The sequence below is a fragment of the Martes martes genome (genome assembly GCF_963455335.1).
Source record: "Martes martes genome assembly, chromosome: 9".
Lineage (NCBI taxonomy): Eukaryota > Metazoa > Chordata > Mammalia > Carnivora > Mustelidae > Martes > Martes martes.
In genome coordinates, this window is record NC_137896.1 from 105,927,402 (window position 1) to 105,940,964 (window position 13,563).

The window sequence follows — 13,563 nt, forward strand, 5'->3', positions numbered from 1 at the left end:
GTAAGCTTTGATAGGGCAAGTACTGGACCAGAGTCTACTTTAGTCATGCTGTAGGTATCATCCCTGCAGATTGATTTCAGGCAGGTCCTGGTTCCCCCTAAGTTACCCGTGTCTATGGACTGATCTCTGAAAAATATGGACATTAATTTTAATAACTTAAATCTCTCATCACCATAAAATGAGTCTCTTTTAGATTTGTCTTCTTGATATGAATGATGTCAGTTCTAACATGAATGAAGAATATGAGAACAGAGGCTGGTAATTATAAGGGCCAAGGAAGCATGAATACATGGGGCATTGCTGAGTAGAAAAAGGATCCAAGAAGGGGGCAAGGGACTATGCATGAATTGCCTCTTTCATTGTATTCCTGTCTTGAGACCTTAGTAGCAGGAAGGGTTAACAGTGGTGAAAATGGCAGGTCGATTGGAAGGACACATGGGCTCATTTTGTACATAGGTTCTCCAGGGATTCAAGTGCTTTACTCCTTTGGAATGTACTGTCTGATTTTCTTACTGTTGGTGTATTGGAAGGAACTCAGACTGTATGCTCAGGTATAGGAGTGACTACAGAGACAGCCCTGATGCTTACTCATTAATTTATTATAATGGGCAAGCCCTATGATGTCTCTGAGCCTCAGTTTTTCCATCTGTAATAGAAAGGTAGTACCCTTCACTGGTAGGGTTTTATATGAATGAGATGACCCAGCTATAGGAAGTACCTGATGCATGATTACTGTTTTCCTTTTTCCCTTCTGAGGTTGGCCTCTGTAGGTTTAGTTCACCTTGGAGATTTGTTTTGCCTTTCCTGCTTCAGCTTGCTGAGAATGCATGACCATTAAAAAAGATCATTTACAAGACTACAGCCCATAAAATGTGCCTTTTAAACAATGTGCATTAGGAAATATCAATCACTTCATGTTCTAACCAAACAACCATCAGAAATATTGTATGTGACAAAGCATTTTTCCCCTTTGCTAGGCAACAATCCATTATGTTTCATATTTACATTCAGTACAAATAGACTTGCTACTTCTTAGTGCGATCATTGAATGCTACAAACCAGGATTTATTATCTTTCTGCTCTGTGCACTCTGGGTTTCTTTAGCATTTTATAGATGACTCTTACAGTCTAACTTTGGTTGTAGTCCAGGTACAGCCTGTCCAATTGGTGGATTTCCTTGCGTAGTTGGTACTTTGTTTCATGAAGTAAGGTGGATTTCCTTGCGTAGTTGGTACTTTGTTTCATGAAGTAAAGTGGCTTAAATTGGCAGGAAGAGTTATCTGAGGCCCCTCCTCAGGCCTGAAGAGCAAGCTAGAGCTGGCTTCACTCATGTACAGGTATTGAGTATAGTAGCCTCATGTGGTCCATTCAGAGTCAGGTGGCCTTAGGTCTTAGGTCACTGCAGTCCAGTTCTCCTGAGCTCTCAGTCCATGGGGATAGATAGCCTGCTGTGAACCACCAGGCTGGTCCCAGAAACTAGAAGGAAACTTAACAATGTAAATCAGTTCACATAATTCCCTTGATTAAATTCCTTCGGTGGCTTTTCATTGTACTGAGAATAAAATTCCAGCTCCTTACAAGGGCTTACAAGACCCTATCTGGTCTCTTCCTGCTTATTTTTCGGCTGTCATCCCTAACCATTCTTCTCCTCTCTCACTAAATCTAGTCACTCAGAGCTTCTTTCTGTTACTTGAATGTATCATATTCTTTCCACCTTAGAATGGCACTTGCTGTTTTCTCTGCCTAGAACAGTGAATCCATGAACAACTACTTCCTGTTACTCAATATAAGTTCAATGTCATTTCATTTGAGAGCTGTTTCTGACTCCCAGGCTAATCTACTCTTACCTGTTAGCTCTCCAGAACATCCCTGTGTTTCATTTACTTCATAGCATCAAATGATATTGCTTATGCTTTTAACTTGTCTGTTATAAATATCCCTTTTGCAGAATGTAAGCTCCCTGTTAATATGGTATTTGTCTTTGTTGTTTGCTGCTGCATCCCTACTACTTATAATGGGGCCTGGCCCATTGTCAGGTGCTCAATACATATTTAAATAAATGAGTTGTAGAAAAAACGTAGAAATGAAAAGCAGTCAAAATGAGGTTTGAACTGATTACCATTGTATTCATAGATATGCAGTTCAGATTCTTTCCTTATAAATGATTTATGAATGTGAGCAATTCACAAATTGTGTAAACAGAAGATTTCGAATGTGTTTTCCATTTCCCTGAATAGGAACACTGACCAATGCTGCAGAATAAGATTGTGTATGTGTAAAAAAAAAAAAAAAAAAAAAAAAAAAGATTGTGTATGTGTACACCCAATTTCTAAGTAGTTTAGATCCCATTTTTGGTAACCATATCATGCTGGCCTAGTCTGGCTCTCAGAAAATCCCAAATGAACTTGAATTAGAGACCCTGAATAAAGTTCTTATTACTGTTAAGACTCACAGTTCTTTCTTAAGATAATCGGGACCTGATGATGATAACAATTTTCTAAATCTTTGCTATGTTAGCAGGAATTCTTTTGAAGGTGAGCTCTAAGTCTTTTGTATGAATTGAAGTTGCCTAAATGTAAACATTAAGCATGTCCTTGGTAAGGTATAGACTTCTTCAGTCAAAGTAACTACCTGGGCATAAGTTGCTGGCATGATGATTTATTCTGCAAATGGGTGGAGGAAATAAAGAAGAACTTGTTCCCGAGATTGCTTTCACTAAGCCTTGAGGGGTAGCAATGAAAGAAGTAGGCAGATGGCTGCTGTATCCCTAATGGAAATACCATTGCAATAGACCTCCTGAGTTCTCAGTCTTCATTGCCTATTTACTTCTGACTGCAGAAATGATCTAACAGAGGCACTTATATTCTTTCATGATAAAGGCCTACAGGAAAGATTAAAATTCTTTATTAGAAGAGAACAACAGAAAGTCTTATTTATGTTTACCCACTGTGGAAATGGAATTAACTTTATTCTGTAGATTTTACTGAGGATAAAGAAGGTGGCATATGTATAGAAACTTGCCATTCCCTTTTAGAAGGTTTAATTTAACAAAAATGAGACTGCATTTTTAAAAATTGGCTTCTTAAAATAGATTAAGAATCTGGAATGAGCATTTGATGGAGCATAACATTTGCTTGTGACTGATATATATGCATATCAAGATCACTGAAATCCAAACTAAACTTCAAAAGACAGTTCTTCAAGGTTGTTTTAATTTCATATACCTACGTGATTATTATGAGTTTTGTCTGCACTGTAAGGGGTAAACATCAATCCTTTTTTTTTTTTTTTTTTTGTCTTGAAATAGCAGCATTTTAGTAATGCATTTTAACTTAACATCAGGTACTATCATTCCAATATATTTAGGTCTGGTGACTCTTAAAGCTATTTGGGATTAAACTTAAATGTCATACTGCATTAAGAATTATGGATTATTGAGTTTCATTTGTATTTCTTTGCTATTTTTTTTTCATCATTGAGCAATTGAGATTTTCCAACCTACTCTCCATCCATTTCAGGAGGATTTATGTTTTCAGAACAAGAATTAAAAAATGGAACTCACAGACTTAATTTGAAAGATGCATTAATTTGATGCATTAGGGAAAAAAGTAAAAAGCCAGATATTCTGTCTTTACTACCTGTAATTCATCTTTTTTATCCCAAAAGAATCAAAATTTTTTTTTATTTTTATCTTTAATTTCATAAATTGAATACTTAACATGAAGCTTATAAGTTACTCCTAAGGCCTCTTTTTATTCTTAAAATGGACTGTTTAGTTCATTACTTGGATGGTTTTTTGGGTAATGGCTTTGATTTGAAGAAATTGATAAGAGTGGTATCCCTACTGTCTCCCAAGAGTTCCTCACTCTGAGGTGGAAAAGTTGCAAATAATATGAAGCACCTAATGGTAAGCTCTAGGCTGTAATGGATCAATGTTGCTCATGGCCTCTCTCATTGGCTGTAGTTCCCATAGGGCTTAGCAGCTAAGTGGAGCCTGTTTCCTTTGGCAGTGGCTCTCCTGGTAGCCTCCTAACTGGTACTGTGGTCTCTTTATTCTTGGCCAGCTCTAAGTGGTTCTTTCTACTCAGGAGAAAGTTATTTGTAGTGGCACTCCTTTTGAGGAATCATTCCTTAAACAGAATCATTCCAAACACTCTTGAATTGTATTGAGGAAACATGTCAAGGAGATTAGAAGAAACAGAAATTCCATTCAACATAGTGTAAGGGTGTTTTATTATAAAGAAACAGGGATAGTTCATAGAAAAAAAGGATGTACAATTGAGCATCAAGAAAAATCAGACCTGAGAGCAAAAGTTCCAGCAAAACCCATGAAACTTCCCTTTCATTACCTTTCCACTTTCAACAACCTCTTGTCTGCCCATTGCTACAGATGCAGTCTTGTTGGTCATCAGTATACATTGAGGATGGTTGCCCCAGCTTCTAAGTTTATGAGAACAGCTAGATCTCGAGGCCATTTCTAACTGCTTTCCAGTGTATGTCTTAGTTTAAAATCCCAAGAAAGAGAGAATTTGATTCTTCTCATAGGCCAGAGGTCTGAACCTTAGCTTCATCCAGTGTGGTCAGGGTTGGTAAGTGGTAGAAACATGGCATCAGGGTCTAACCTTTTTATTTGAGGCTGCCAGTGATGGTTTACCAAGAAGAAAATGTAGGATAGATAGGCTTGCTGCTTGAAGTGTGTACTTTAAATACAATTTAGTGTTCTGATCCTTGGTGCACTTTTATACTTTAACTCGTTTATTTCAAAGAAGAACACCAATCTGATGAGTTTCCTTTGCTTTAGAGAGTATGCCTAAGTAGAGGATGCTCAGTTGTTCTCGCCCTCCTGTCATTTTGCTGTAAAGAGATGTTGGCAACACTTCCAGATTTCTCTTTAGATGTTCAATTCACAAGGTACAAGGCCAGGTGTCCCAGAGAGTAAACATGCAAACTGAATTCTAGTAAACACTCAAGTTAGGTGTGTAAGAATTTCATAACTAGAAAACTTGATTTTGGATTCTCTATCTCAATATACTAGAGGCATAGTTACTGTCTTCTCATTATACCAAAGGAAATGGTATTTCCTAGGACGGCAGTAATAAGGTGCTATAAACTGGATGGCTTAATAAAACAGAAATTTATTATATCTCTTCTAGAGGTTAGACGTTGGAAATGAAAGTGTCAGTAGGATTGGCTCCTTCTGGAGGCACTGAGGGAGAACCTGTCCCATGCCTTTTCCCTAGCTTTGGCAGTCGTCAATAATCCTTGTTGTTCTTGGCTTATCGACTCACCACTCCAGTGTCATCCACTGCCATCACATAGCATTCTTTCTGTTGTCTGTGTCCAAATTTCCCTCTTATAGGGATACCAATCATTGGATAAGGGCTCACCCTTATCAGTATGACTTCATCTTAACTTGATTATATCTGCAAAGCCTATTTCCAAATATGGTCTCATTCATACTGAACATACATTTTTGGGGGACACATTCAACCAACAACAGTCCATCTTCTGTCCTCCCAATTTATGTGTTTCTAACATGTTAAATATATTCATCCCTTTCCTATACCCCCAAAGTTTTGACTCATTCCATGGTTAACTCTAAGTCCAAAATCTCATCCAAATAAAATCTACTCAAAAAACTCCAAATCTTATCTTCTAAATCATCATTTACAAGTTCTACTTCCCACCGAAAATGGAAGAAAATTTACGTGAATTCTCTGCTACTTTGTGATAAGTATGGCTTTTCCCCCGGTGTTCAATAACATGTCCTTCATTTCCATCCTCTCCAGAAGCACCCTTAACATTCATGTTTCTAGCAACATTTTGTTCAAGGCAGTCTAGGCTTTTTCTGTCATGTAACTCAAAATTCCTCCAGCCGCTACCTCTTAGTTAATTCCAGTGCCACTTTTACAATTGTAGTATTTGTTATATAGCAACACCCCATTGCCAGGACCAAAATCTGTATTTGTTTCCTAGGGCTGCTGTAACAAAGTACCACGAACTAGGTTGCTTAAAACATCAGAAATCTATTTTCTAATAGTTCTGGATGCTCAAAGTTCAAAATCAAGGTGTTAGCAGGGTTGGTTCTCTGGAAGCATGGAGAGGGTACTATGGACTGAATTTTGCCCCTCCTCCCCATTCATATGTTGAAGTCCTAATACCCAATGTGACTTTTTTTTTCTTTTTTTTTTTTAGTGTGACTATTTTTGGAGATAGCATCTTTTGAATGTAATTAAGGTTGAATGAGGTCATCAGACTGGGCCCTAATCCTGTAGGATTGGTGGCCTTGTAAGAAAGGAAAGAAAGAGAGATCTTGGGTTTCCTAGCCTCCAGAACTGTGAGAAATAAATTTCTGTCTTTTAAGCCATCCAGTCTGTGGTATTTTGTTGTGGTACCCCAAGCTGACTAATACAGTGAAGATTTGTCCCTTGCTTGTCTCCTGGCTTTGGCAGTTGCTGACAGTCCTTAGTGTTTGTTGGTTTGTAGGTGCATATCTCTAGTCTCTGCCTTCATTATCAGAAAGTGTACCTATATCTGTGTCCAAATTTCTGTCTTTAGACAAAGACACCAGTCACTGGATTCTATCTCATCCTGATTACACCTGCAAAGACCCTATTTTTAAATGAAGTCACGTTCATAGCTACCAAGGTCAGGACTTGTACATATCTTTTCATGAACCACAGTTCAACCCATAACAGAGACCCTGTTTGAAGGGCACGTGCACCTCCCGTACTGTGTGCTGGGAGGGGCAGTCCGCCAAGGGCCTTGGTATACATCCTAGTGAATGTGCTAAAATACAAGGCCTCGTGTGCTCTAATCTTGAGCCATTTCTGTAGCTAGTTGGGTAGACATTTAAGGCATCCTGAATGCCATGGCTATAATATCATAACTCTCTCCCTGGGGGAGGGGGACTGGCTTGTTTACTACTTCCTATAAAAGTCATTAAGTCCTTAGCCCTGAGTTCCTCAATTGTTGTGTAACCCATGGCAAGTATAGCTGCAGTCTAGGACTTTACATCACTGGGTGGGATAGGGGAAAAAGGGGATAGTGCTGCTTGTCTGTCATGCTGTGAGTTATAAACTGTCTTGCTCTGATCCACTGTCTCATTGTGTACTTTTGGCAACTACAGAGTGATGGCAACCCAACAGCTATAGTCATCTCTTTTGGAATCTTGTTATTCTTTGCGATCCTCTATGAGAGTGGGATTTTCCCCCAACACTGGGTTTCTTTTTTCTCTTTTTTTCTTTCTTTCTTTCTTTCTCCCTGCTATTTACTTCTTTTAGACTCTGAGCCTTTACAAATACCATTTCTCCACCTAGGATGCCTTCTCCAGGGGCTTCATGCATGTGTGGTTGCTTTGGGTCTTGCACTTCAGGGCCCCACACTTGCTTTAGTTCTTTGATCTCTCTGACCTGAGTTCTTGTGGAAGTCCTGGTAATTATTCTTGTTAACTTTGCCTTAACTGGTATGATTTTACTCACAACATACATTGTGAATTTAAAGCAGCCTACTTCTCCTCTATTTTATAGCATTAGTGATATAAACTGTCTCCAGCATCATTGTTTTCTGAAGAGAGACGGTGGGATACTTCTTGCATTATAAATTTACTTCCAATGCTGAAGGCACTTGAAAAAGATATAGACCCAGTCTTTTTTATGGAATATTCCTTGTAGACTGTTTAGTAACTACTTACTGAGTGACTCAGTGTGTGTGTGTGTGTGTGTGTGTGTGTACTTATAAAGAGTACATTTTTAGTTTATACTTCATAGAAGGGTGTTCCCATCATAGTATACTTCATGCTAAGAGGTGTTGGCATTTTATGATTCCATTTTTTTTTTTTTAAAGCTAGCTCCTGGCAGCTTAAAAACTCTCTACTAGGTATCAATTTGACTTTCATTTCTGTGCTTTAATTACTCTGGGTTTTTGTTTTAAATAAGTACACCTAGAAAGAAGGAACTAGATTTTGGCAGTGGGGGAACTCTGTAAAAAGAATCACATGCTTTCTGTCTAGCAGTTTTGTTCCATAATAACATTATTACCTTGTCCTTCTTACTTTACTTCCATCTCCCTGTGTCCCAGTTAGGCTGGTGAACAAGTGGATAAGGTTATCACTGTGTTCTTTCTAGAATGTTTTTGTTGCATAATGACAAACTGATGAACCTGATACACAAGTTGTACCTTTTCAGTGTTGGTGTAGAATGAATTTCTTTTGATGTAAGGTTTCACCTTTGGGGAATCCTGAGTTTTGAATGACCTGAATTAATTTCTGTTGAATGTGACATTTAGAGTTGGTATGGTACCTATTGGAGCTTTTCAAGTGAGAATGATTTGGGTTATTTAGTTGTTAGCTTTTACCTTGACACATGCATGCAATAAGTTCAACATCATTAAAGGTCACTTTTGAAATAACAAATATCAGATGTGATTCCTGGAATCCCCCAAAGTAGCCATGAAAATAAACATCTATTAGTTCTCTCACCATGAATATAGTTTGGGCCTTAAAGAATTCAGAATATAGGAAAGTAAAAGTTCAATAGTAATTAGGAGTGTGACCCATAATATTTGGATAATAAACAGTCATTGGTCCCTATTGCCAAAGTGTCATTGTTATAAGGGAGATGTTATGGAAACAGCTACCACCTACCCAGTCTTATGGGCTGAGGACAGATGTATGTTTAAGAAAATGCTAGTAAGTAAAAGTGAAAAATGACTAAATCATAGCTAGTGCTTGGACGTGAGACCCCACATAGCCTTGCCTATCTGTTTATGGCCCTTCTGGATATGTTTATATCCAGATCATACTTGAAACCTCATGGCTTGGAGAGGCCACTTAGTTACATATTTTAGTCCTCAACAGTGGCAATTCTCAGAATGTTTTTTTCTGATATCTACCTTCCATTTCCCAGGGCTATGTTAAGCAGAAAGAGGTAGCAGCAGGTCAGAATCTCTAATGGAAGAAACTTTCCTCTAATTGAGGTATTGATTAAGTCTACCTGCAAGGAATGAGTCAATGGAAATGTAAAATATCTGCTTTCTACTCCTTTTCTACTATCAAGAGAAGAGCTCTGTAGAGTTATTCAGGTCTGATTTATATGCTGTGATTCACACACTTTAAGAAGTTTCACTTTGAAAATGGAAATTTCATTTTCCTCCTAGTGGTACAATGCAAACCAGTATTTTATTTTTTGTTGAATCTGACTAAGGAATTTCAATATTTCTTCCCACGGTGGTCAGTTGAACTAGAAAACATGTCAGAGATTTTTGTGAATTTGATCATTAACTGTACTTGACTAAAAAATTTTGCTTTTACATTTTGCTTGCTTTTCTGAAATAATTTTCTACTTTTTAAAAATCTTTCAATTTCATAATGTCAACATTGTTTAAGATCACAGTATTTAGAGAAATTTTAATATATTTTTAATAGGATCAGGTCATTAAAAAGATGAAATCACAGTCTTTTGAAATATATGTAAATTATATTTCATAATCCTTCATCATGTCAAAGTGAGCTGATTTAGTCAAAATAAAACTTATATTAGCTTAGATTGAATCTCATTTTGTAAATCTCAGCAATTCATTTTGTCAACTAGGGCACTTTGCTGTCAGGGACTTTGACTTTACCTTTGTTCAGCCTGTAAAGTGAAGGGGCTCAGCATCCAATTAGATAATTACAATGCAACGTAAGTCATGTCCCCAAAGGAATGTGGAGGCATAGGAGAAGGAATAGCTGATACCATTAGTCATCTTTCCCTCAAAAAATTTCTGCTAAAGTATCCCTAATAAAAATCAACAAAGTCAACTAGAGAAATTTGTCTGATACAAAAATGAAATACTATAAAGTCTCAAATTCTTAAAATTCACTTAGATTTTGCATTGTACTAGATACTTCATAATATGTCCACATTTGTTTAAATAAAATATTTTTATATTACAATCAAGACAAAGATTCATTCTGTAACATTATATTTATCCTATGGTTATACATAGTTTTGTGTGTGTGTGTGTGTGTGTGTGTTAACACTTGAACCCTAGGAGTGGTTAGTATACTCATTTAGAAAGTAGGGTATAAAAATAGGTCTTGGAGCCAGGCAGTTACAACTCAGGCAAAGTCTGAGTACCTAGGGTCAGATTGAAGGAAAATTCTAAATAAAAGATATGGACTTTAACAAGAAGTAGCATACAGGAAGTAGGATCCAAACTTTTTTTTATCTCAGGAACTGATTCCTGTGAAACCACCTGCTTATCTCCAAGCTTGGCTAACCAGTAAGGACTCTTGAGTCTGCTGGAGAAGATTAGAATAGAGAGTTAACCTTAGGACATCAGAATAAGAGTCAATGCCTAGTCTCCTTTGGTCACCTGAGATTATTGCTCTACAGAGAGAGAGAGAGACAGACAGACAGACAGAAAGACAAAGACGAACTCAGAGAAAGACGATGATTATAATATGAGCAGGCCTGGAGAGGGCACTGGTTTTACAACTCCTGTCACCTTTCTCTCAGGTTTTTAAGACCTTTCTTCAGGAGTAATTTTTTAATGCATTATTATCTAAGTTCAATTATAGTTTTATCAACAGTAAAATTTTAAATTAAATTTCCCAAAGATTATAATTGACAGAGTAAAGATGTATTAGGTACAAGATATAATGGGTTCTAAAGTTGTGAGGTACGTGTATTCCAAGCCAAAATGCAATTATTTAGCTGAATATCAGACCTGAAATTCTTGTTATTAATATTTTTTAATCAACAAAACACCTAGTGAGACTGTCTTTATGGAATGTAATTCTTGTATTAGAGATATGGACTTGGTCAGAAAGCAGTGAATGACAGGAAAACATAATTTCTCAGTTCCTCCGGATGTGGTATACTTTTATATATTCTTGATGACTAAACTGTGAGTGCTTTCTTTTTTTTTTTTTTCCTGTTAGAGTAAGCATAGCTAGTACTTCAGAATTAAAAGGAATGTATAGGTCAGTTAATTTTACATTTAATGGGTGAAGAAATTGAAGCCAACAGAGTTTTAAGTGCCTTGTTTAAGGTGACGTGGCTGTTTGACAGTAGAATTTAGACTTGAAACAAATGGATTCCTCATTCCATATCATGGTGCCATACAGTCGTCCTAGGTGAGGAACCACTTAATTTACAGAGTGAAGGAGAAAAACAAGGCCCCTGTAATGGCAGATCCATTCAATCTGCTCAATATTTCAGATAAATTTATTTCTGTTGCTTTGAATTATCAGGATTATCATTTGTTAGACAAACTTCAAACAAGATTTTCAGCCCTACCAGTCTGTCATCTCTGTAATGACAGACATTGAAGGAAATAATAACTTACAAATGAATGTAGTAGTCTTTTTATTTTTATTTTTTTATTTTTTATTTTTTTAAAGATTTTATTTATTTATTTGAGAGAAATCACAAGTAGGCAGAGAGGCAAGAAGAGAGAGAGGAGGAAGCAGGCTCCCTGCTGAGCAGAGAGCCCGATGTAGGGCTTGATTCAGGGACCCTGAGATCATGACCTGAGCATAATGCAGAGGCTTTAACCCACTGAGCCACCCAGGCACACACAGTAGTCTTTTTAAATGCTAGTCTTTGTTCTTTTAGATTGTTGGGATAATGGAACAATGGTGTTAATGCCTCGTGAAAATGCTACTTTCTTCTGCCTAATGACTATTCTGACATTACTGATTAAAAAATGTTAATTCACCTGTTACTTAGTGACACTTGAGTGCATTGTGATGTAAATTTTCTCTCTAGTCCTTGCACAATGTCATTATCATTTTGGGAAACTATAAAGAAGCTCTTCCTCATTGTCCCTAGGGAAATTCATCACCACTTACAGCCATTGCCTAATAGCACACTCAGATAATGTCTACCAGCATTATGGCAGCATGTTCTAATTGGGGTCCCTCAAGTTAGCCCAGGGATCCCCTCTTATTCATGGCTTTACTTTCCTTAGTTTCAGTTGCCCTTGGTCAACTGTGGTCTGGAAGCTGATGATCCTCCTGGTATTATTAGAAGGTCAGTGGTAGCCTAATGCTATGTCACAGTACCTATGTCATTCACCTCGCTTCATCTCATTGTGTAGGCATTTATTATGTCTTATCATTATAAGAAGAAGGGTGAATACAGTAGAGTAAGGTATTTTGAGAGAGAGTCACTACATTCACATAATTTCATTACAATATAATTGTTCTATTTTGTTATTTGTTATTGTTGTTAATCTTTTTTTTTTTTTTAAAGATTTTATTTATTTATTTGACACAGAGAGAGATCACAAGCAGGCAGAGAAGCAGGCAGAGATAGAGGGGGAAGGAGACTCCCTGCTGAGCACAGAGCCCGATGCGGGGCTCGATCCCAGGACCCTGGGATCATGACCTGAGCCAAAGGCAGAGGCTTTAACCCACTGAGCCACCCAGGCGCCCCTATTGTTGTTAATCTTTTACTGAGCCTGATTTATAAATTGGACTTTATCATATGTATGTATAGTAAAAAACCCGATAGGTACACAGTTTGGTACTCTCTCCAATTACAGGCATCCACGGGGGGTCTTGGAATGCATCCTCTGTAGATAGGGGGGATTTGTAAGCTATTTTCAGTGTTTTAGAAAGTCTAATGGAAATTGAACATTTGTAACCTTGCACAAGCTGACTAAAATGCCAAGCAAGTTTTTAGCTTTTGTATGGAGTTATATAAACTCATTGTGGTTATTTGTGGTGATGAGGAGTTCTGATTGGCAGTGACAGAGGCTGATGACAGATGAATAAAGATAGGGAAAGGAATAAATAAATATTTAATGAATACATGTTTTTAGTAGACAGTGATCTCCAAAATGTAGGTAATAAAGATTTTGTAGATGAGAATCATGGGAATCATAACTTTGTCTATTTATAAGTTATATAAAACCATATTTTATCTCATACACAATATAATAATAGGTCTCTGCTTTTCTACTTGTAACTTACATCTACAGAATCTATTTTTATATTGAAGATGAATAAACTCTTAATATTTGCCATTGTGTTCATTGTATATTTGAAATGATTTCAAGTAATTGATGGTACAGTAAGTAAAAATTAATGGACGGCATATATAGCCTCTGTTTCAAATCCCCGAAAATAATATTATTAAGTATAACAACTAATCACAGGAACAAACATCCCTCCCACCCTGGATTTACTTTCTTTAGCATACTCATTTGATGACGCTGCTACTAGTAGATCCTGATTCCTTGTTTAAAGAATTTAAGAGATTGGACCCTTGATTCTCTTCTGGTTAGTTGCTGATTCTTGTCCATTTATTCTAACACCCACACCTTTCAGAGTTTAAAAACATTGTTAAGCTAAGAGCAATGCTTCTGTAAGACTCATTAATGCTGGCTCTTATTCCCATTCTACATTTACTTTTCTTGATCTCTGCTTTGGTTTTCTGTGCTATTTTTTCTGCATATTGATGTACTTCTTATATGCATATGCTTAAAATCTAGGCAGTTGTTCTTCTGTTTCCACCTTTTAATACTCAGCATCTCAAATGTAAATATCATCCTGATAGATGTAGTAATCTGTTT